Genomic DNA, 25,230 nt, shown 5'->3' with positions numbered 1-25,230 from the left:
GGTCCCTTCCAACCTGGTATTCAGCAATTCTGTCCTTCCATGATTCATGCCATACCTGAACAGTCTTTCTTATGCCATCCAGAGGGACCTTGACACACTTGAGAGGTGGGCTGATGCCAACCTCATGAAGATCATCATAGGAGAGTGCAGAGTCCTACAACTGGGTCAGAGCAATCCCAAGCACAGCTAGAGGCTGGGCAGAGGAGAGATTCAGAGCAGCCCTGAGGAGAAGGGCTTGAGGGTGTTTATTGATGAGAAATTGAACATGAGCATTCACTGTGTGCTCGCAGCCCAGAAAGCCAACCGTATCCTGGGCTGCATCAAGAGGAGCATGACCACCAGGTAAAAAGAGGTGATCCTTCCCCTCTACTCTGCTCTTGTGAGACCTCACCTGGAGTATTGTGTGCAGTTCTGGTGTCCTCGACATAAAAAGGGCATGGAACTGTTGGAGCAAGTCCAGAGAAGAGCCACAAGGCTGGAGCACCTCCCTAGGTGAAGACAGGCTGCGAAAATTGGGGCTGTTCAACCTGGAGAAGAGAAGGCTGCTTGGAGCCCTCAGAGCAGCCTTCCAGTATCTGAAGGGGGCCTCTAAGGATGCTGGAGAGGGACTCTTCACTAGGGCCTGTAGTGATAGGACAAGGGGTAACGGGTTTAAACTCGAACAATGGAAATTCAGGTTAGAGATAATGAATACATTTTTTACTGTGAGGGTGGTGAGGCACTGGAATGGGTTGCCCAGGGAACTTGTGAATGCTCCATCCCTGGCAGTGTTCAAGGCCAATTTGGACAGAACCTTGGGCAACATGGTCTAGCATGAGACGTCCCTGCCTATGGCAGAGGGTTGGAACTGGGTGATCTTAAGGTCCTTTCCAACCCAAACCATTCTGTGATTCTATGTTTCTATGTCCACGTAATTCAGATAACTGGTAGTTGACTTGTCAGAAACACAGATTCTAGGAGAATGAACACCAGGAGAAAGTCCTAAAATGACTAAAGTGCCATCATTATCAAAGACAAAAAATCAAAAGGATCAGTTAATTAATCTTAAAAAGAAAAATGGTGTGAAACAAAGTTCCTTTCCTGTCAGTCCTGTCCCATGAGAAAAGTTTCATTTATAATCAAGCATTTACAATCTTTTATAATCAGGTGCATTTTCATCTACCACAACCTAGATGCAATTAAATGATTCCTGTAGCAGAAAATCCAAATGTTCTGACTCATCGCATTTTTTTTTAATGCAGGAAAAATCTTTATTGAAATTTGTTTCATGATTTCACGTAATAAATAAATCTATGTTAATCATAGCATCTCTCTGGAGTTTTCTGCGAGTCTTCTTCGTTAATATGTGAGAAGACCGACATGCTGACATTTACTGGGACACATATGTAAAAGAATTCAACTTGACCAGCATACCCTGTCCTTTGGAAGTGACGGCTCTACTATTTTTGCTGTGAAGCTCATGTATATATAAAAGAAAGAACCGTGTGCATTATTTCAAAAGATGAGGTTACCGATAAGAATTTAAACACATAGCCATAAAGTTAGGAAAGTGAGGATTATTGCAGACTGTGATGCGAGTCCAGACTGCAGCTTTGTGGATTTTCATTTCATACTAAGAAAACAACCACACTGGACCACTAGTGACTTATTCCCTTTTTTTTAGGTCCCCAGACTGAGACAGTCAGAGTCTGATTTCGTAGATGCTGACAAGTCAGTACAGCTGAAACCAGCAGATGCCATGAGTGCTGGTAGCTAGCTATAGGGCAACGTCTCCAGTAAAGTACACAGGTAATGAAGCATTCAGTTTAGAGGATGTTTCTGTAAATACTGACGTAACTATTTATGAAATTTACAAAATACCATCTCAGGAAACTGAGATGGCCATCTCCTCAGTGTTTGAAGGCTACTCTGACCCTATGGTAACAAACGTCAGAGTGAAACCTAAGGTAAAAGAACTTACTTCATTGTGGATACAAGGTTCAGATTGCATGCAACAAGCAAGACAAAATCCCATGATTAACGAGGGGAATGAAAATAAATATTCTAACATTATCTCATCTACTCTACATTTTCCATCAAGTCTGGGGTACCAAGGACAAGGTTCAAGTGGTTTCACCTGAGCATTTAAATGACTGGTTCAGCTCAACAACAATGGCGCTTGTGCTCTGCCACAAAGCATTTTGTATCAGTATATTACAAAAACTATGCAACATGAAGGTTGAAGAGGCAGGTTTAATTTTGTCATTTTTACTGTCTCTTGACTTTTACCATTCAGAGTAAAAAATGCAGAGAAAATAATCAGTATTATAAGGAAATAAGAGAGACAGACCCTTATGTAAAATGTCTTATCAAAAATGCTGCACATATAACAATGCCTAACCCAATACTGTTAATCAATACAGACATTTCAATTGACTGCTAATTACATTGCTATGTAATTTAATACATGCAATATATATAATATGCACTATTCATACATTAAACCTTAACTGTAATTTTTTTTTAATAGAAACTCCTGTCACTACAGTCCCTAATGAAGAGTCCCTCCCCAGCATCCCTATAGGCCCCCTTCAGATACTGGAAGGCTGCTATGAGGTCTTCACGCAGCCTTCTCCTCTCCAGGCTGAACAGTCCCAGCTTTCTCAGCCGATCTTCATATGGGAAGTGCTCCAGTCCCCTGATCATCCTCATGGCCCTCTTCTGGACTTGTTCCAGCAGTTCCATGTCCTTTTTATGTTGAGGACACCAGAACTGCACACAATACTCCAAGTGAGGTCTCACGAGAGCACAGTAAAGGGGCAGGATCACCTCCTTCGACCTGCTGGTCACGCTCCTTTTGATGCAGCCCAGGATACAGTTGGCTTTCTGGGCTGCAAGCGTACACTGAATCCAGCTCATGTTCATTTTCTCATTGACCAGCACCCCCAAGTCCTTCTCTGCAGGGCTGCTCTGAATCTCTTCTCTGCTCAGCCTGTAGCTGTGCCTGGGATTGATCCGACCCAGGTGTAGGACCTTGCACTTGGCATGGTTAAACTTCATGAGGTTGGCATCAGCCCACCTCAAAAGAATGTCCAGGTCCCTCTGGATGGCATTCCTTCCCTCCAGCGTATCAACCGAACCACAAAGCTTGGTGTCATCAGCAAACTTGCTGAGGGCGCTCTCAATCCCACTGTCCATGTTAGCGACGAAGATGCTGAACAAGACCGGTCCCAACACCGATCCCTGAGGGACACCACTCGTTACTGGTCTCCAGCTGGACACTGAGCCAGTGGCCACAACTCTTTGTGTGCAGCTATCCATCCGGTTCTTTATCCACCGAGTGGTCCATTCATCAAATTGACATCTCTCCAATTTAGAGACAAGGATGTCGTGTGGGACAGTGTCGAACACTTTACACAAATCCAGGTAGATTACATCAACTGTTCTACCGCTGTCCATCCGTTCTATAGCCCCATCATAAAAGGCCAACAACTGGGTCAGGCAGGATTTCCCCTTAGTGAAGCCATGCTGGCTGTCATCAAGCACCTTGTTGATTTTCGTGTGCCTTAGCATGCCTTCCAGGAGAATCTGCTCCAAGATTTTGCCAAGCACAGAGGTGAAACTGATGGGTCTGTAGTTCCCTGGGTCATCCAGGGAATCCTGGGTTATCCTGGGCTGCATCAAAAGGAGCGTGACCAGCAGGTAAAAGGAGGTGATCCTGCCCCTCTACTCTGCTCTCATGAGACCTCACCTGGGGTATTGTGTACAGTTCTGGTGTCCTCAACATGAAAAGGGCATGGAACAGTTGAAGCAAGCCCAGAAGAGGCCACAAGGATGATCAGGGGACTGGAGCACTTCCCATATGAAGATAGGCTGAGAAAGCTGTGGCTGTTCACTCTGGAGAAGAGAAGGCTGTGTGAAGACCTCATAGCAGCCTTCCAGTATCTGAAGGGGGCCTCTAAGGATGCTGGGGAGGGACTCTATATTAGGGACTGTAGTGACAGGACAAGGGGTAAAGGGTTAAAACTTAAAACAGGAGAAGTTTAGATTGGATATAAGGAATACGTTTATTACTGTGAGGGTGGTGAGGCACTGGAATGGGTTGCCCAAGGAGTTTGTGAATGCTCCATCCCTGGCAGTGTTCAAGGCCAGGTTGGACAGAGCTTTGGGTGACATGGTTTAGTGTGAGGTGTCCCAGGCCATGGCAGTGGAGTTGGAACTAGATGATTTTAAGGTGCTTTCCAACCCTAACTATTCTATGGTTCTATATATATAATGTAACAGTAATTCTGTTAATCTGAACAATTACTTCCTATTTATACCTAAAGCACGAATCTTGTCCAAACTTTGCAATCTTTATGATGAAGGTGAACTCTGGCCTTGAAATATCGCAATGAGTTCATATCTGAATATGCAGTAACTATGTGACTGTTACCATGCAAAATATTAACACCTGGCAAAACAAGAAGAGGGAACTTCAAGCTAGAGCTAAATAAACAATAATAATAAAACAAGCACTTGAGCTTCAAATGCTGAATTTAAAACTTTTTATCAATTACCCAAGGTTTAGAAGAAATGTCAGCCTATGTATGCCAATTATACTACTGACATATTTATCAAAGCAATATTACTGACTATGAAGTGTGATATGTCATTGGTCCTTTTGTTTTTTTCTTTCTTTTGTTGCTAGCATGTATAACAGAAAGGACTTGCATTTTTTGCTGAAAAGCATTCTGAGACAGCTTCAGATATGACATGCTGGCGTATCGGTGGCACAAAAGTGCACCCTCCAGATGACTGGGATTTTTGACATATGAGCATATTTTCCTCTTAAGAGTTTGAAAACGCTTGAGTGGTACTTATTGTCATGTAATAGAAGTAGTGCAAGACCAGCTGTGGCATGAGTGTGTTCCTCCACTACAAATGCTTTCTACTCAATTACAGCCACAAATATTGCCATAACAATCCTCAAGGCAGTGGAACAACTGCAGTGTTAATTAAAAGAGGGATCCTGAAGGGTTCTTGCAGTCAACAGAATTGATTGCCATGGTCTGCTGTTCAAGCTCACACTTGTTGATCATTTGACTTTACTCCTGCTACATGAAAAAATATTCGAATTCTGACAAATATTTATTACATGTTATTGGAGGAAAGAAATTTTCAAGCTGATAGCAGGGCAAAAGGTTTGGTGTGTTGCTAAGCAATGGCATCACTAAAATCTTATGAACATATTACAGTGCACAGCTTGGCATCTGTCCTTTCCATCATCTTGATAAAAACAATATTGCAGAAGACTCTTTTTGTCTAGCAGCTCGAATGACCACAAACAGTAAAATAAGCCCTGGAGAAAAGGATGATAGCTGCTATCAATATCTTCTTTGCATAACCTACACTGTGCATAGCATAGCTTTGTGCAGTGAACAGCTGATGTGTTACAGACGTAAGAAATATTACAAAGATCAAAAAAGTTTGTGTTTTTTTAATTTATTTTTGCACACAAAAGATTTTGTGGGCACACAGCATATAGTATTGAAAGTCAGAATTTGTTGTGATGTGTGGTGTGGCCACTTTTGCAGGTATATGTGTTTCAGTCACTGCCATGTGCGATATGGTCACTGCTGTGCAATGCATGTAAGTGTCTGACTCATGGCAGGATCAGTCAGAGAGCTGCCCGTAATACAGTTACTACCGTGAGTGAGATTAAGCACAAGATCTTGTTTTTGTTCTGGCTGGAAATTTTATGTTCTCTAAACTCTCAGCAGAGAAAATTTGAAAGTCAAGCTGTTGTTAGCAGTGTAATAGTATTCAGTAGAAATAGATACAAGAAGTAACACAGAGGAAAACATAGGGCTTAACCTTGCATATCAATTCCAGCTGCAGGTAAAAGAGTACAAATCCCCAGGGAGGCAGAAGCTTCATAAAGACTGTATCAGAACAGTCCATCACTGTCATGAAACACTTACGTAGCTAATGGACTGATGAAACACATTTGTGCTCCCTTGTTAGCTGCCCTGTGCTATGGCATATGGACCTCTCTCTTGAAGGCACAGAGGCTGTGCTTGTGGCCACGTACATAGAATGGGGCTGATTTAATTTCTTAGCTTAAGGGATCATAACGCCGTTCAAAGACTCCAAACGAAGCGCCTTATCAATCATGTAGTCAGCGCTGTTAGATAAGCACTAACATATTTTCTTAACTTTAAGGACTATAATTGACTGTGAAACTGCAGAATGAAATGTAATTCTCTTTTTTTTGTGCTAGTTTAAAAATTAATCTGAAGGTCCTTCACAGATGCTAAAAATCCACACTGCACATCAGAAAAAGATGATTTTTAAAGTACTTAATATATTGCCTGGACACGTTTTGAAGCTATGTTGAGCCCTCCCAAAACGTAAAGAGGTTCAGATTGCATACTTTATCTTACAAAAAGTTTGAAACATTAATATTTATGTTTCTGTATAGATGATCACTTCTGTATATATTGGGAATAAAGTTAAAAGAAATTTTCAAAGTTATTTCAGGGGGCACAATTTTCTTTTACTGTGGATACTGATTGAATTATTTATTTTATTTTGTGCTACGGTTTACATAAAGAGAAGTGGCAGGCTGGATTCTCTTATCTTTATTTTCTTGTATATCCCTTCTCAGATACACAGCCACACTGGAGGCAATTACTCCGATTATCTGAGATAACATGGTTAAGTTTTCTGTATTCATAGTCTTTGGAAGAAGGGAAGGTCAGGAGGATTAAAAATCTTGCCTATTATGAGAACAGGTAACAGTTAAACTGTTGTCAAAAATTGTGCACAGATACAAACGTATTAACCCCTTGTTCAGAGTGAAAGCTTTAATTACAGCTGGAGAAACTTTTGCATTACAAAAAATAAACACAAAAACATTAATTTATGTTGCTGATAAATTATATTGCAGACATCTATTTAATGTGTAAGATTGAAGTATGTACATGTATTTTGTTTTACAAGCATGTAGAAAGTCTGAAAATATGGGGTAGACCCTCCTCTGTGTTTTTTTTTTTTATTTACATTTAAAGAATTGTCATAAAAAAATCACATTTTATGTATAAAATCCAAAAGAGTATTTGTCCCAGAACACATGATACTGCTAAGTGACTATGGGAGAAAGCCAGCGACTACCCTTATGAACCATAGTGTTAGTCTGGATTTCCTTGTCTGAACGCTGACATAATCCTAAAACTTTCTCAGCACAATAATTCATGTTGCTGCTTCATCTAATTCTGACTTTGCTCAGTCACATACCTAAACAAGCTGAAGCCCCCAAATAGCAAACACCTTAACCCATTTGTGACTGGAGAATGGTTTTCAAAGGTAGTGAATTTACCTAGCAAGATGGATGTGAAACACTGCAGCTCCTACAGTTGATCCTGCATGATTGTGTAGGCTTTGGAAAGCATCACAGGGAAAAGTCAAGCATCTTACTATGTTTCCCTATGGGATCAAAGGAAAGCTGAAGTAAGCCCCAAGGGTGGTCAAAACCATGACCAAGCAGCACTCTAAATTCATTGATCATACAGACTGCTTCTGAACAGGAGTAAGAGAGGAGACAGGCAAGGGAGGCATAACTGAAGAAAATGCCTGCAGGTGTCTTTTATAGACACTTGTCTCCAAGCAACAGAGAATGCCATAAAAACTCCAATCAATTTATTACTGTAAAAGCTCAAAATGAGAAAGTGCCTGGCTTGAGGAATAACAGAATGGTAGAAAAATACCTTAGGACAATAAAAAATGCCAAGCTAGTAATTAAATTAACTGATAGAGCCCAGGACCTTGAATGTGCTTGGCTTGTAACTCATACAGGCCAATGAAAAATGGAAATGTGATTGCTCCCGATGGGATGCACACAGAAGGATACCAGAGAATCAGTTATTTCAGTTTTGCATGTCCATTACACTGGACAAAATTGCTTTGGTGGTAGTAATGCAGTGATTTTTAAATGTATACTTCTTGCAGCCTATCAACTGCATTTAAATGTAGTGAGGAGCATTAGATAGATAATCATAAGCAAAGGACAATTACTCAGAAAAAAATATGACTGCAAGGTTCAAGTCATATCCAAGTCACATCTAGTGAGCTTTTTGACCCCTAAAAATGCATTTCACATTGTGGTTTTGTAAATAACAGTATCAAGGGCCTCAGTTGTTGGTTGCCATGTCCAGGCAGGCTTATAAAGGGGAGCCATTATGCTTGGCTTATATACACATAAGACACCAAAACTGGGGTAGGTAAAGAGGCCCTCCCTTTGGCCTAACATGGCTGTTCTGCTGTTTTTCCTGGAAGATACAGGAAGGCTTCAGTGAAGAAACCCTGTGAAGCCTATAAGCTGTCAGGTTCCTTGAGATGTTGAACCTGAGCTGGTGTTATAGGAACTGGTGCATAAGAACAGGTCAAGTCCAGAGGTGGAGTGCATGATACAGGGACTGCGCCCTTTGCAGCCATGGTTTGTCTCATCAGCCTTATGGGCCAGGGACAGCAAGTTTGCACTATTGTGTCCCACAGCTTGGAAACCTGCTGAGAACTGGTGCTGAAAAAGAGGTGCCCCAAGGTGACACTTGCCCCAGCTATAGCATGGACAGCGCCGTGGAAGGCCTGTTTTGGAGGGTGGTCCCTATGTGTCTGGATGGCTCAGCTGTCACCCTGGGGGTTGTACAGTCCTCACATACCTCCTTCTGAACTGTGCTTTCTCTGTAGCACCTTTGGGAAACAAGTTTTGGGAGATACTTGGCATTACGCACTCTGCGGTTCTGGCTGTAGCAGTTTGTTAATAAACCATTGGCCATGAATGCATGCTAAATTTAAATACAAAATTTAAAATTTCAGGGTAAAAAAACCCCAAACAAACAAACAAAAACCCAACACATATCCATGCAGATTTCTGCAAAAAAAGAATAAATATGCTCAAGCATTTCAAAGTGATAGTTTTCACTACTCTGAGACCAGATGCAAAAATGAAGCAGTTTCAGGTCTCTACCTGAATTGCTTCATTAATATTAGTGAAGAGGACAAATTTTAGCACTTGTGAATACGATCTTTCTTTCTTTTTACACTTTTTACACTAAACTATGTTTTCTTAAGGAATGAAATCAGAGCCTGTCCCTCAGAAGACTCAAATACCTTCAAACTCAGGGGCATCATCAAATTTATGTACACTTTTATTTGAATGAATCACATAGGAAAATGTCATCAAGATTCTGTTCACTATGTCCCTGAATCACTTCATTAGTAGGTGGTTAAAAATGTGTCTTCAGGTCACAGTTGCTGATTTGCTGGTGTAGAATATATGCTGCTGAACAGCAGTATAAACACTGAAAATCAATTAAGTACATAGATAAATATACTCCTACCAATTCCGTTATTTCAAAGATTAGGCACAGGCTGCTATAACACTATTTTCTGAATATTCAGACAAATTTAGAAGATTATAAATTCCTCTAAAATTAGGAAATTATAATATATTAAAACCACGTTGACTGGTAAGTGTTATTTCTATGAAAATGTAACCAGTAATACTGTGGCTGCACTTGTCTGGTGCACATCAGTTGCAGATTGATGAAGCCATGAAACTTGTGATAAAAACCTTTCTGTTATACACGAGTAGTACTAAATCTTCAAAATATCCTGCTGGAGTTACAGTATTTTCTTGAACACTGCAAGCAGTCAGAAATGTTTTTGTCCAGAAATGACATGAACATCTATTTATCTCTTCAGTCTATTCCACTCTTTCCTCTAATTCTCCCATTATATTGCTCCTGGATTATTTCTTATCTCTTAATTCCTTACAATTAGAGTCACATCCTTGCAGGTCCTTGGGGTCCACCTGATCAGTCTTTTTTCTCAATTCTTTGTTCTTAGCAATGCACTGAAAGGCTAGTTAATGTTAGCAGAAGAGATAACTGCACAGACACTAACAGCTATATAGTGCAGAAACAATGGAGAGCATGTTTTTGTTTTGGCATTGCACATGTAGACAGAGAGATGTGAATGCATCAGATACTGAAATATCACAGGCCAGATTTTGGCATGAGAATAATTTAGTAATCAGTAACATGAAAACACCATTTATTCCCCACTGAAAGGTGATATATCACATTTCCATGCTGTCTTCCCACTCTGAAATGGAAGAAAATATTCTGTTTTAATCTAGAATCAAGAGTTCATACATTGCTAAATTTGCTGGTAACTCTTCTGTCTGTCCACATTCCACTGCATATATTCATTATTTAATTATTTCTCAATACTAAACATGTCAAATATGGTTAAAGAGCTGAACAAAGCACTTAAGAGAAGGCTAAACACTACAACCTTTCCACTTGTTTGAGCCTTCTCTTTCAGAATAATGATTATAAATAGCAATAATAACAAAGATTATTCAGTTAAAAATAATAAAATAGTTAATATGGCAAATGGGAAACTCCTGACTTTTCCAGTAGTTGCTTACATGACTTTAGATAAATCACAGACTTGCTGTGTTTCCCTTCCTCTGCTTATAGTACAAGCTCTTTAGGGAAGGAACTGCCTTCTGCTCCAGGTTATTATAATCACAATGCTTCTCCATCATGTTGGATGCTAGTGGGTGCTAAGGATGGACCTTACCATTTGGTATATCTGAGCTTTCTGAAACCAAGTGCTATAGAGCAGTCAGAACTGTTGATTTACTGGAGACCAGTTTTTCTAACTTGCTAACAGCAACTGAAGAAGCACAAACAAGGGCATCTGATGTTTTAGCAATTCTAATTAGAAATACAGTAATGTCACCACTTAGTGACAAATGTCATATCAGCTTGTTGAAAACCAGCATTATTTACACTTGTAGTTTAGATAAATTTGGAATTATAATTTTAATGTAAATAATTTTGTTCTGGAAAAAATGACCTACTTACTACTTCTGTTTTATGAGGCAATAAGCACATCAATCATAGGTGTCTGAGCTCTTGTTCTAGACATTCAGTAATCTGATTATTGCTCCATAAAATAACCTGAATATCATCACCTGGTATAACCACCTTGTTGTTCAAGTAGTTAGTAAGCTCTGGGCAAATTCTCAAAATTGTTTCCGAACCTCAGCTAGAGAAAACTATGTGGTAACGTGAGGATTCACAGCTCACAGACACACATCTGAGCATCTCATATTCTGCCATACTGAAAGCATATTCCAATCACTAAGGTTTGTGACAAAATTTTAAGGCCAGATTCCTAAAGCCTAATAAAATGCAGCCTAAAGGTTTTCAGGAACTTTGTACAAACTGCAGTGTTGGGATGACACAATCTGTACAAGTTTGTTTTCACCAGTTTAGCCTCATTGTAGACAAGAGTATGCATAAGTAAAATATCACTGAAGTCAGAATTAATTGGTTTAGAGTTTATAAAGTTTTCAAAGGATTTGATAATTATAAAAGCCTGACAATGATCCTGCATTGTTTTTAGTATACTTATGTAATGTGTAAAAAGCTCATGAAAAGTTCACTTTTGGGTTTATGATAATGGGTTTTATCACCAGAGAAACAACAAATGCAGCTAAAATAAGGAGCTCAGATGCAACGTAAGTCTTTAGAAATGAGTAATCCCAAGTATTTCAGGCTTTTCAATTTTTCTAAAAATTAGCAAGCTCTGAGGTAAATGTGACTTAAAGCTCTGAGGTAAATGTGACTTAAGTGACATTCCACCAAAACTACTTCAAATTCCTACAGAAAGTGGCAATTGTTTAAAGTTATAAACCATTTAAATGACTAACAGTGATTTTTTTTAATTGAATTATTAATAAAAATAAGATTAATTCAATAAAAATTGTTATTAGAAAAAGAAAAACTGAGGAAATTTTGAAATTGATGCAAATGAAATAATTTGATTTCAACATTGCTAAAGCAGCCTTTTCAATTTTTTATATTTGAAATGACATTATATGTCAACAAACTGATCCACAATTTTTTAGAAAGGAAAAAAACCCCACAGAATGTTTTATTAAAAGGGCAAAATAATCAGGAGAGTAAATAAATAATGAAGTTTGTGAATACAGATTTTGACTAATTTGATATTGGTTAAAAATAAAAATTTTTTGTTTCTCGTATAAGAAATCAGAAAATCCTCTTTTTCAGTTTCATCCAAATAAAATCTTCCCTCTCCTTTTCTACCTCTCCAAATTTTCTTTCTGACATGGAAAGGCACCCCAATACATTAAATAAATCAGATTTAAAATGTCAAATAAACCAGCCACTGAAATGGGAAATTTAGGTCTAAAAATACTTAAAAAATACACTTGAAACAATAGACTGAACAGACACACGCAAGACCATAATGAAACTCCTATTTTTGCTGTGTAGAGACACTACAGTCTCTGTATACTTAAGATGAACTGTAAATACTCTATCAGTGTTTAGAAATGTCTGGATATACTGTAGTGCAGCCAGGGTTTTCGCACAGAGCAGTAGGTTTGACTAAGCCAAGAAATTCATAGCATTCCCAGACACACCTCATGTTTCAACACTGGTCATTCCTCGAAGATTTGGGTTTACCCTGTGTCAAGCATGTCACACCTGTATAGCCCCACCATGGACCTTTGCACAGGCAGCAAGATTCACAGTGTGTTACTGGTATAGTTCAAGGTTAGTTAAGTCTTGGATCTCCAGGAGCTGATTTAGAGCAAATGATTTTAACATGATATGATGAGCAGGTAAAATGTTAATTTTATCCCCTCAAATGCAACATCATCACACCATCTATTTAACCACCATTGCCTCTGTGTAAAGTGGAATGTAGCTATGAGATAGTTAAGAGGTCGCCTGTGCTGTTTACCTAGCAGGCTAATGCTATTTTAAGTGGTATACATTTCATTTAGTTTTCAAAGTAATACCACACATACCACATCATATTTATATTTGCATATTTTGCTGATGATCCTAGGGTAAGCTGTTATATACAAATATAAATCTAAAATTATTTTCCCAAAAGGAAAACTCCAATGAAGAAAAGGAAAAAAAAAAAAAAATCTAAAAATTAACTGTCAGATTTTTAGGCATGTCACAGAATTATAATTTAAAAAAAAAAAAAAGAAGTGAAGTTCTGCTTTTTCAGCTTCCTATCTTCCCTCTTGTTTTGAAAACAGAAAGCATATTTGGATTTGTGGAGATACTTTGTGGGTTGTAAATTTGTAAAAATTTCCCCCTCTGACCTTTCTCCTCTCACCATCTGCAGTGCAGAAAAGAAAGAAAAAGAGCATGTGGGAACTGGAGACGGGAGAGACAGATACAGTCCTCTCATGTGTGTTTCAGCCTCAGCCCAAACAGCACGCCAGATTGAATGCAGTGGTTTAGTTGGCTAAACCGCATAGAACGCACTTCTGATGGGTCCACTGATTCAGAAATGCCAGTTTCAGATTTTTCTGCAGCCTCTAGTGCTGACAGCCATTAGGTTCAGGTTTTGTAGCCTGAACCTCTATAGAAATCTCCATTCTCCTACCTTAACTATGCAGTACTGAGCAAGTCTGATGGTGTATTTCCAGCAGCTGCTGCAGCTCTGTGTGCCCATCTTGTGCCTGCTTGAAGCCTGGCAGATGGAAGCTGGCTCTCATTCAGAAGCTGTGCAGCAATGCTAGAGTGCTGGTGGACCTACAGTAAAAGTCTTGAAAGGTATAAAGTATATCACCTTGGCCTCAGTGGCATGTTTATAGGAGTTCAAGGGTTCCTGTCCAGAGCTGGTCTGTGTGTCTGCCTGGAGTGGGACTGAGGGAGATACGCACTATCAGCATTCACCTATGTCAACAACGTGCCTCCCTTCATGGCCTTGGAGTGAGGATTGACTGCATGGTGTGACACAAGGCAATTATTTCATCTAAGGGGCCTCTTTCTTTGGTTGCTCCTATTTTGTTTTGAGAAGTTGGAAAAATAAGTGGTTTCTCTCCCAGGGTTTACAAATGCTGTTAGCTTTGCAATTATTGTTTGCATATTCTCTGGATGACATCAGAGCATTATCTCTTATGAGTGGAACTGTCAATGCAAAGCGACTGGCCCAGAGGCCCAGTTCAAAAATATGCTGTTTGGGAAGGGCTCTCAGTAGAGGAAAAGTGTTTGTTTTGGTTATTTTTCCACTCCAGATAAAGCCTTCAGTGGTCTGTTGAGATAGAAATGTTGCCCTGCCAAGTTTAACATTTCCACACCCTTGAGAAACCCTAGATGCTGAGAGTCAGGTAGTGAATGGCATGTTTGGACCAAAATGGACACAGATCTCTACTTCCAGGGATACCTAGTGGCTTCATAGCTAATGTATGTCAGTTGCCCACTACTCTTATTTTCAGCTGTCATCTGTTTTTTCTCTTTAACACAAAATTTGTCTTTTTCAGAGGCTTAACTCTTTGGCTGGACCTTAAATGCTTGTTAACACACTGGAAAGATACTTATAAAGTAAATGGTATAAATGTATAGGAAGCATTTGTGTTGAGAAGGGAAAGCTCATTCCTTGATCAAAGTCGACTTTCAAAAAAACCCCAATGTTTATGAAATGATTGTTATATTAACATCATGTTACATGCTCCCCTGTCACAAAAGGTTGATATTTTGAAAGCAGTAAGATTGTGTGTCTCCCTAACACTTTGGAATCTCTCTTAAAAGCAAAGTACATCAGACATAAAACCCAGAAGATGGGTTTTCTCAAGAGTTCTGACCAAGGGTGAAAGATTCACGTAATGCAAATGTCCATGAAGCCACATCTCTGAGTGGCAGAGAAGAATTTGATCCTGCTCTGACTTGCTGTCAGTTTTTGACTTTGGGGTAATGAATAAAGAATCAGGTTTTAAAAATATTAACATAGAATGTCATGGTATTAATAAACACATTCCTCATTCCTTGGCTTTATCTGTTTTTTATTATTTGATTAAAGTAATTCATGTCTGGATGCTGAAATGTTAAAAGTTTACCTGGTTTCAGAAATGGGTTGAATTTCAGAAGAGAAGGCTTGTTAACATATCTTAATATATCTTGAACATGGGAAAAAAAGCATTTTTCTTCCTTCAAGTGATGGTTTATACATACACATGTTCAACACTGTTGGTCCTTCACAAGTCTGTTACAGGGAGAGCTCTCAGGGCCTGAAAGACAGCCTTCATGATAGCACAAAAAAATTACCTTTACAACAAAGATAAGTGAATTATTTTGAAGTGAGGCTTGGTTTTGGCTTAATGGAACACTGTCACAGCTGAATTATACACAGATTGGTCAAAGCAAAACAATCTAGTGATTCATGTTTTCAACCTAGATCAGCAAGGGGGTTTTTCAAAGAGGGAAAAACCTGAAGCGTAACCATTCATTGAAAACATTTTCCACTGATATTTATTACTTCATTTGAGCATGGCCTTCACTGGACATTATGGGTTGTTGCTAAGAAACACCGATATATGATACCGAATTATATTACTGACATTGAATTTTTACTCTTTATCATGTTATAGCTTGCTTGAAAACAACTGCAATTATGCTATGAATAGAAGGAAAGCTATCAGCCTCTGTTCAGTACCTTTAGTATTTTAGTTACAGGCTGAAGTCCATATGTTTTTACTGCATGTTTATAACAGTTCCACAGTCTTTCTGTTAAAAGGTATATTATTGACATTATTGATGGTCTGCGTCTGCATCTCCTACACAGCCATCTCAACAATAAACTAAATGTTCTCTTTGATTTTCTACCAGCGTATGCCAAATTGCGGGAAGATGGTCTTAGAGTCTCTTTATTTTCCATCTTAATGTGACAGCTCATTTTGACCTGCAGGTAATAAAATAAGAATCCATAGCTAAGGTTTTCAAGGCCCTCCATTATTCATTTGTTTAGATCTATGGTAAATTGACCAATTGAAAGATGAAAATGAAAGGATGGTTTGTTTCTTTTTTAAATATGTGTTTTTAGTATCCTGTTGTTTTTTATGGCTTAAGAATATTTTTCTTCTAAAATAACCCTTCATCCAATAGTTGATGTATGTCAAATGCATGCAGCTTCTGCTAGGGAAATTGTATCTTCATTTATACAAACATAACTGCTCAATCATATTAGCTTTTTACATAACAACAGATCCCTATAGCCAAGACTGAGGTCTTACTGCAGCCAGCACCCCAGGAATATACAAGGTGGAGAGAGCAATCCTTCCCTGTGGGGTTTAGCCAAAACAGAGAAATGTTAAGGCAAGTAATGTTAGATTAATGAAGGTTTTGCAAAAGGACATATCATTGAAAATATCTTTGTGTGAATGACCTTTAAGCTACTAGCCCATCATTTCTGTACCAGTCCATTTGAAGGAACGTAGATAAAACTTTGGGATAGAATTTCTGATAAAATACCATAGAGCTGGCAATCAGAATAACTAAAAAAAACCACCAAAACCAACCAAAAACCCCAAAGGAAACACCAAATGCTCAGACAGAGCCTATGAGCATATCAAGATTCAGTATCTACGATTCTGTGATTCAATCTGTGTTATACCTTACATACCAAATACATGGAGCATGAACAAATTTATCACAATGCTATTGAGAATAGAAAAATATTTTGAATGATAGGAAAAAATCTGAGACAGATATACATCTAAAGATTAAAAAAGAGTGTGAGGTGTCCCTGCCTATGGCAGGGGGATTGGAAGCTGATGATCTTAAGGTCCTTTCCAACCCTAACTGTTCTATGATTCTATGATCTTCTGTGGACTACAGAAAAACCCAGCAGATTATAGAATAAAACTAAAGGAATTTAACTCCTCCACCATGACTTCTGGGAAATTCCCCAGAAGGTGACAGTAGGAGGAGGTAAACTCTGGGTTTGCAGTCATTGAGCAAATAAAACCAAAACGCTCTAACGAAACAAAATGGCAAGCCTTTATAAATCCCAAATACCAGATAATGAAATCACATACAGCACCATGTGGTATATCCACCCACTTTTTAGACAATAACATATGATGTCACTCTATTTCCAGTCCCAGATCTGCCACGATGTAGCATACTCCACTCCTTTCTGAAATCTTGTTTCTCTTCCTTCTTCTGCTTCCTATTTCAAACAACCCTGCATACCACCATGTTTCCTGTTTCCTATTTCCTTGACCTGAGTATTGAAAGGCAGCAGAAGGTGATTTTAGGCAGTTTTAGTCATTTTAGGTGTTTTTAGGTGTTTTCACGGGCTGAAATACACCCTGTATTTGCCTCAGCTGTCTGACTTACTAATGAGAATAGATATGCCTTCTGGTTTGCAACATCATCCTGAAGTTTGTGTGTGCCTTTTGGCAAGGAATTGTTTGTATTTTGATTGGCAGCTATCCAGTGGGGAGGTAAGCACCTTCTGAGGTTTATTGTATTTTTGCCTAGAAAAGCACAGAAAACAGGTATTAAGGCAATCTGAACTGATATACTCCAGCTGTTTTTTTTATCCTGCTTCCTAATTACTATTTTTATTTATATATCTATATGTATATTATATATAATATAATAATTACTATTATTATCCTGCTTCCTAATTATTCATTATTCATTTTATAAAATTTCTTCTAAAGCTTAGTATAAAGTCATTCTTACAGGTATGTGTTGGTTTTCTTCTTCCTTTGACATGAGCACTACATTTTTCAAACAACCATTAATGCCTTGGTTTTGATGTGTTTATTAGGGCCCTTTACTACTGGGACTTGGGATTTTACCTGACATGAAGATGAGTTCTAGTAGCAGGTTGTGTCTAGGATTTGAAATATGCATGTTAATATGGAGGTAACAGAACTATGGAAGAATTTTAACACTCTCCAGCTAAGTAAGGTGTTGCATATTAGCAACCATAAAACAGATAAGCAATTGCTCCAGAGACTGGACAGGAAGACTCTCATCCCATTCATGCCTACCTTAAGAAGTGCTGAATTGGAGCCACCTTTGATCCCACTCAATTATTTAATATAAATTCCAGTAGATTTGCTTTTAATATGCACTAAACAGTATTTCTTGTGAAAGTTCATTTCCTTCTAAGAATAGGAATTGTGGTTTTGGCCAAAATACAACACTGATGATTTGCTTCATCAAGTAGTATTTAATTTCAGTTTCTTCTATATGTCTGCCTGTTAATCCTTGTATTTTTTTTATTTAATGAAATAGAGGGTATGTCTGTACATCACCACTGAATAATCTTCCAGAGATACCTTGTAGACTGGAAGACAGGTTATAACTTATGTAACTGTAATGAAATGCTGCACTACAGCATTTCATTGGCAAGAATTATCTCATTGACTGCATTTCTCATTAATAACATTCTTTGGTTTCCTCCTTGCCTGCAAAGAGCATTTACTGGTCATTTCTCTCTCAGTAATAGGAATATCACAATGTGTTTTAATAGTCATTAGCACAACAAACCTTAAAGGTTCTGAATGTTTCTTCATAGTCCACATTTTTCTTTTCAACTTTTCTAACTTATTCTTGTTAAAACAAGTATATGGATTTAATTGTTAACCTTCCTTGTGATGAAATCCAGGAATCCTTTAAGTCAATGGTAAAACTGTGATTAAGTTAACTTAAGCAGATTTTAGCCTTGTTGTTTACAGCTTTGAAACATATACAGGCAGCTGTTATGATGCCAGGTGTTCCTACTTGTTTACAAGGAGAAAGAAAGCCTCAGAACTGGTTAGATTCTCCTGTGCATTCTGGATTTCTCATGAGCATGTGCTGACACTTAGAACTTTAGAAACTTGGTTTACTTACAGGTAGAGTTCAGTATTGTTTGGGGATTTTATGTTTTGAGACTACTGAATGTTTATGTATGGAATTACATTCTTAGCTCTTCCTGAGTTTGTAAGAAACAAACAAATAAACAAACACAAGAAACAAACGCACACAAATCCTCTACCCCCACAACAGTAGTTTTATTCTACTAGTCTCAGATTTCTCAAATCTAAACACGTGACTAAGCACCAGGATATAAACATGAAGAAACATCTCCGCAGATCAGAAATTTGGAATATTTACCTTTAAACACTAAGTATTTCTCAACTTAACAAAAATACAATCATGAAAAGTGGATGAAAATAGTCAGCTGTAAGTAAATAATATGAATCTGATTTAAATAAAAGCACAATGTAGAGAGAAGTATCAGCAAGGTGCTTGGTTTTCTCCAAGAAAGTGGAACCAATGTTATGAGACCACTGCAGTGATTTCAACAAGGTTTACATAAACTCAAAAAAAATAATAAAAATCTGATTTATATAAACAGTTCAAGTTTTATTCTATTGGTCCTGATAGTAGACATCTATCACTGAGCATAAATGAGAACCATCTTGCATTTTGCAAGGACACTACAATAATAAATCCTGGGGAGGCAGGAACTAAACATTTATCTCCTACTATTTACTTTTTCCTGTTTGGAGGCCATTGAAATGATAATCCTTGCAATCTCTGCACAATACAACTCAGGAGGCAGCACAATCAGAAGACAGTTTTCACTTTAGCCAATATCTCTGCTTAACTTTAAGCTTCCTACAGTTTTATTCAGAACATTCCTGGAAGTGCCTCATTTTCTGTTCATTGGCTTAAAACTTTCTCTGGAATTTATCCTATCTATGACTCTTGTGAGACAGGTTTTTGCTCCTTGGTTTTTCCAAGGCTCAATAATGTGTGCCTGTCAGACTAGGTTCCGCACAAAAAGGGGCTAAAGAAACAGTTGCATGCCCTTTTCACTTGGCTGAAAGACTGGACCAACATTCAGAAGGCAGAAGTTTGGGTTTAGTCCCTTGTATTCCTGGATAGACCTAAACACTTGTGTTCTACCTCCTGAAAGTATAAAACTTAATGAACACTCTTTTAGACTTCATCTGGTAAGCACCCTCGTATGCTGGCTCTTTTGGGTGTGTTTCCTAAGCATCTTAATGTTTTTACATGCTTACAGAAACTAACAGCCAAACACTGAGATGTGAAGTATACTTCTGCAAGCAGATACCCTCTGTACTCTGCACTGTGATAACTAGACCCCTTTTTACTACAGACTTTACATAAATCACTGTTAATTGATAAGAGAACAGTAGCGTTAAAAAGCCTGAGCATAGTACCTCAAAATTTCTGTTTTGATCATTAGTAGTGGGGTACAGCTGGGAAGGGCAAAAATAATTTTATGAAAATAAAACAGTTTTGAAAAGGATATGAAAACCAAAGGTGTTGGAGGCAGAATAAGAAAGGAAGATGTCTTTGGGGAAATGTTCTCTAAAATTTGGAAGTTGCAAGAAGGAATTAAAAAGAGCAAAACCAAAATTATTTTATTACTTTAAGTACTAATTTAGTATCATGTTGAAATAACATCCCTAGCCTGACAAAATCCCAGAAATCATCCCTGTAACACTGATTTTCATTTTCTATAGAATATTTACCTTCTATAGACCATCTTCTATGCCAAGAAAGGCAGAAATAAATTATGAAGGAGAATACTTTGGAAATCATTCTTCATCTTGACTTCTGGCCTGCAGAGCATCACAGGGGGTCTGTCAGACAAGATGGAAATTTAAATCAAAGACACCAAATCTTTACACACACAAGCAAGCAAACAAACCAGGCTAAATAAACTATAAACAAACATTCAAAGTTTTGCCTAGGTTACAGAAGAAAGGCACTGTAGGAATCCTGCAAAATATGGTGTGTGGTTGTTTTTGCAAAAGAAAAAGGCATAAATACTGCATATGCATATGATTTGCATATGAAAACAACACTTGGCATAGCAGGTGCCAGACCTGCTGAGATAGTATAATACATCCAGAAAGTTACTTAAAGTTGCTAGGATAAAGTAGAACATTTTGTTGATTTTGTGGAAGTGTTAACCTTATCACTCATTCTGTGTGTGCCCAGTGTGAAACCATATGAGCTAATCATCCCAGTTAATACCTTGAGCTCACCCATTTATTTGTATGGGTAGTTTCAGTGCCTTCCTATTATCCTTATTTCCATGTCTGAGTCACCTCATCTAAAAGTTTTGGGTTTTTTTCAGTCTTTCATCAAAGGTAATGAGTTGTTATTTCCAAATCACAATCTGATTTGCAAATCCCTGATTATCCTTTTTCCACAGGTGTAGTTTAATATATTTAAAAGGTGAGTGGAGTAGCAGAACTTTTGTTTTTCTCTCTTGGATGACTGGGTACAGAGTTTACATCTTTGACCCTCTCCAGATTGCATCATGCCATACGATAACCCTTTGACCAAATTTCTAGGCTGGCTGTTCCATTTATTAACAGTGTTTTCCACCAGGCCCCAGGAAGTGTTGTGGTTCCAAGTACTTTTCTTCTGGATCCTGTGACAATACATGGTAAAGAAAATGATGCACTTTTCCTTTTTCTTTTTCTTTTTTTTTTTTTTTTTAACTTGGAGCTATCAGAAAAGGGCAATTTGTGCTGTTTTCTTAGGCATAAAGGTATATTTTACCAAGCCTTCTGGAGCCAGAGCAGCGGCAGAGTTTCCCCATGAACTTGAAATTGTTATGTCTCCAATGCACTCTATACAGCCCCAAAGCAATCTTCTTCAGTGTGCATTCTCCAGCATAAGCACATAATAGCTTATTTGAAGCCCTTGTCAAACATTATATTGACAAGCTGTTGACTATAAACTTTTCCCAGGAAAAGATACAGAGAAACTGGCATTGGTGAGAGTCATTGTTTGTATTGCTTATCAGCCAGTAGAAGGCCCTTTTGTACAATTTGTGGTCACAAGAGCAAACAAAAAAGAAAGGGTTTTGTTAGTGCTAAGTTGGACAAATTGAACAATTTCTAAAATGTGTCAGAGCAGAGAAGCCCATGAGATCAGTTCAGGAGACTGATGTGTTCCTAACTGAGCTGGAGCTGTCAGGTGCTTCTGTGTCATATGTGGCTATGGGTGGCTGTATGGTGCATTTAGCTCACCCCTACTATTCTCTGGGCTGCTCCACAATTTTAGGAATTCCTGTCAGGCATTGGCCTTTGTGTCATGAGTTGTGTGGTGAAAAGTCCCTTGACCATACCAGGAATTCTCACATGGCTAAGCAGGGAGGGAGGCACTGTACCAGCGACTACTTTTCCATGGCTATGGTGAGAAGTGAGAGAGGGGACAATCGGTCACCCCCTGACAGTCTGATGACACTCCTACCCTGATCATAGCCCAACTGCAAGAATAGTATTTTTGCTGGAGTTTTGAAAAATATCTAGTAATTATCAGCTTGGGTTGTGGTCAGGATGGAAATTCACTGTTGGCTAAAGCAAACCATCTTGTGACCCAATAAACAGTGGTCCTAAGAGAGGCCCTTTGAGCTCTCCTAAAACAGTGGGCGGCTGCCAGCAGCATGGCCCTCTAAGTAGGATGCCTCTCAGAGTTTTCAAACTCTCAAACTTGCAGTGATCAGAAAACGGTCACTAAAAGCTGATGATGGGACATGGGCTGATGTCCCTCTCCACCTGCTCACCCATTAAGAAATGACAAGATGTTTGACATGAATCTTTCACTGAACTTGAGAGGAATTTTTAGCAGGTACCTTGATATACCTTTGTGTCTGTGTGTGAGTGTACGTGTGCGTGTAAATTCAGACACCATATAGCAAGTGCAGTAAATCCTACTGAGACACTTTGTAAATGTCAAGATTAACCTTAAAACTTCAGATTGCTGCTAGGTTAAATCCATGTAAAATCCCATCTGTGGTGAACTGGAGCACTTGTAGCTCATTAGATATAAAGGATTGACCAAATCTGAGACTAAAACTAGATCCAGCCACACCTAAGCTGCACCAGTAGATTAGAAAACAAGGGGGTTTATTCTGAACCTTGTGACTCAACAGGATGGTGTCCCTCACCCTTCTGCATCTTCAGTTTCGATGAGGAAATTTTATCCTTATTCTATTTTATTTTCCTTTTATATATTACATTAAATAGAAACTGTTGTCCAATATTGAGACTAGGAGTGTACGTAGATGTACTTAAGCTCCATAAGGACTTGAAAAAGCAAGGGGGGTCTATCTTGAAACTCATGACTCAACAGGAGGGTCTCCCTTTGCTTTTTGTACCTTTGGTCTCTGTTTTAGTTAATTTATTTCAATTTTACCTCAATTTTCCTTTGTATATTTCATCTACATAAGAAGTAATAGAGTGAACTGTGTCATCGAACTTTGTGAAGCCTCACTTTTATAAATTTGTATTAAAACTACACTTGCTAATACCATTAATGGTGATTTCCCTAAACCACTTATTTTGTAACAAGCTGGAAATGAAGTTACCCTTGGCTTTGAGTTGGTCAGTGTGTAGTCACGGTTTCTGGAAGCTCTGGCTCCTCAGGAATCACCAGATCCCTGGCTACTCCTGGCAATTTAAGGGATGAATTTTCCTGGAAACCCACGTTGTACTTCAGCAGCAGTTATTAGAATTGGAAAATATCTGTGGGAAATTTAGTTCTGAATGGAGTGTTATGCCTATGACATTTGCCTTTCAATAAAGACCTAGTGTAACAGAACTACAAGCAGTCCTAATCAGGACCTGACAGAAAATAAGGAAAAAGAAAAAGAAATAATAACTTTCCCTCTCTGAGCTGATCTTTAAGCTGGTTTGGTCTCAAAGGCAGCTGTTGGCATGTCCTGGACATCTGTATATTTCTGATGTTTCATCCCAACATAGGAAAATGAATTCCAGAACGTCAGCTGTAGACCGGCAGTATCTCAGGTATGTCCTGCTTTCCCCTCAGGCAGCCTTTGTCTTTCAGTGCCATATTCGATATCAAATTAGAGAATGGTTCAGAGAAAGAACCAGGTAAGTGAGCCAGGCATTACACTACTCTGAAGCCCACATTTTCAAGAACTTGTTATTTAAAACCATGCCTGATTAATAGCAGAGCTCAGCTCCATAAAGTGAAAATTGCAGGAGAATTCGGCACCGTGACTGTCACCAAGGAAATAAAATATTCGTGTGTTTGTGGGTGTTGAACTCATGTGCAAAGTCATGCCGTAAAGCCACAAAGTAAAAAATCACACTTCTGAAGTCTAAAATGACAGCAACACTGAATTAGGGTCGTCATAGTCTTTTAAACCATCACAGTGCTTCCAGCTGTGCACACTGAGAACACCCATTATTATGATTAAAAAGGTAGAGGAGAACGGGTTCAGTATTATTCCACTCTTGCAGATTTGGAGCAGTCAGCAAAATGTATCATGATTAATATGATGCCTCCAACATTTTGAAGCAGGCTAAGTGGATTTAAATGTTTTGGAATGACAAAGCACCACATAAAAGCTTAACAGTGCTCAGTGCTGGTCTGAGGAAGCTACAGCATCATAGTGGTTGTACAAAAATTGCAAATAATGAAAACTGAAGTAAAAAGTGTTGATTTTTACTTCCCTTTGTTTTTCCATAAGGTGGAATGGAGTAATGTCACTGTAAAATGAAATTCTACAGTCTGAGAGCCATTGCCTTTGTATAGGGTGAAAAAACAGTGACTGTTTTGGCATCCACACACCTGAGACACATAAAATGTGTTCAGACTCGCACTCTACCACTACCTAATCATAGAAGACCTAAAATCATTACATGCACAGCTTTGACATTCAAAATGCCATGTGTCTAAGGTATTCTTGTAGGCATCCCCAAAAGCTTTCTAAATTGGAGAAGCATGAACAGCTATTAGCTACTGGATCCTGCTGGAATCCGCAGATTGTTCCTAGGTGAGCCTCTGTGTACGGATTTAGCCCAGATACTTGCTTGAAGCTCTGCGTATGCATATTATTCAACCACTCTTCATATAAACAATACACATTTTCTGTAGATATGGAGGCCCATCCATGTCTCTGCCAGCTAAAAAAGATACCACTGGAAGAGCAAATCACATTGAGATGGTGTCTACCTTATACTTTCCATCTACCAATTGTTTTAGATATTTTCATGTGAAGAGCAATAACTTTAACAGGAAGAACATACAATCATCTCCTGCTCAGAGGCTAGAGTAGCTCCTAGAGCTGTGAGTTTGGGTTTACATAAATTGAAGTGAGCATGGAGAACTGACATACTTTCACTGGACAGTGTTTGACTGTATTCAGTGTATTATGATTCTGATTTTCCTGTGGCAAGGAGTTTGTGTGATATAACTTACTGCACTTCAAGCTAATTCTTTCAAAGTTGAGAAAAGATCAGTTCAAGGTGTTTGTTTAGGGCTTGATTCACCTCCTTTTGGACTTTGAGAGTATTTTTTTCCCATTGCCCACTGGTGAATTCGCTTTCCATTTTGACCTTTCTCATTA

The sequence above is a fragment of the Neopsephotus bourkii genome, unplaced genomic scaffold, assembly GCF_033783945.1.
Source record: "Neopsephotus bourkii isolate Nb327-2 ecotype Australia unplaced genomic scaffold, CSIRO-AGI_Nbou_v1 NB_631, whole genome shotgun sequence".
Classification (NCBI taxonomy): domain Eukaryota; kingdom Metazoa; phylum Chordata; class Aves; order Psittaciformes; family Psittacidae; genus Neopsephotus; species Neopsephotus bourkii.
Note: the sequence above shows the minus strand (reverse complement) of the source record.